Source organism: Arachis hypogaea, chromosome 2 (genome assembly GCF_003086295.3).
Source record: "Arachis hypogaea cultivar Tifrunner chromosome 2, arahy.Tifrunner.gnm2.J5K5, whole genome shotgun sequence".
NCBI lineage: Eukaryota > Viridiplantae > Streptophyta > Magnoliopsida > Fabales > Fabaceae > Arachis > Arachis hypogaea.
The window spans coordinates 59,064,828-59,065,900 of record NC_092037.1 but is presented as its reverse complement, the minus strand read 5'-3'; positions in this window follow the sequence as shown (position 1 = coordinate 59,065,900).

Sequence of the window (1,073 nt, the reverse complement as noted above, 5' to 3'; positions counted from 1 at the left end):
ATGGCATTACACAACTTCGCACAACTAACCAGCAAGTGCACTGGATCGTCCAAGTAATAAACCTTACGCGAGTAAGGGTCGATCCCACGGAGATTGTTAGTATTGAAGCAAGCTATGGTCATCTTGTAAATCTTAGTCAGGCAAACTCAAATGGTAATGGTGATGAACGAAAATAACACAAAAGATAAAGATAGTGATACTTATGTAATTCATTGGTAGGAACTTCAGATAAGCGCATGAAGATGCCTTCCCTTCCGTCTCTCTGCTTTCCTACTGTCTTCATCCAATCCTTCTTACTCCCTTCCATGGCAAGCTTAAGCAAGGGTTTCACCGTTGTCAGTGGCTACCTCCCATCCTCTCAGTGAAAGCGATTGCATATGCTCTGTCACAGTATAGCGGAATTCATCTGTCGGTTCTCAATCAGGCCGGAATAGAATCCAGTGATTCTTTTGCGTCTGTCACTAACGCCCCGCCTTCAGGAGTTTGAAGCACGTCACAGTCATTCAATCATTGAATCCTACTCAGAATACCACAGACAAGGTTAGACCTTCTGGATTCTCTTGAATGCTGCCATCAGTTCTCGCCTATACCACGAAGATTCCGGTTAAAGAACCCAAGAGATATTCACTGGAGCCTTGGTTGCTTGTAGAACAAGAGTGGTTGTCAGTCACCTTGTTCATGAGTGAGAATGATGATGAGTGTCACGGATCATCACATTCATCAAGTTGAAGAACAAGTGATATCTTAGAACAAGAACAAGCGGAATTGAATGGAAGAACAATAGTAATTGCATTAATACTCGAGGTACAGCAGAGCTCCACACCTTAATCTATGGTGTGTAGAAACTCCACCGTTGAAAATACATAAGCATGAGGTCTAGGCATGGCCGAATGGCCAGCCTCCCAATGATCTAAGAACTAAAATGTCCAAAGATGATCTAGAGATCTAAAGTGATCAAAAGATTTTTTTAATACAATAGTCAAAGGTCCTACTTATAGAAAACTAGTAGCCTAAGGTGTACAGAAATGAGTAAATGACATAAAAATCCTCTCCGGCCACTTGTGTGTGCTTGG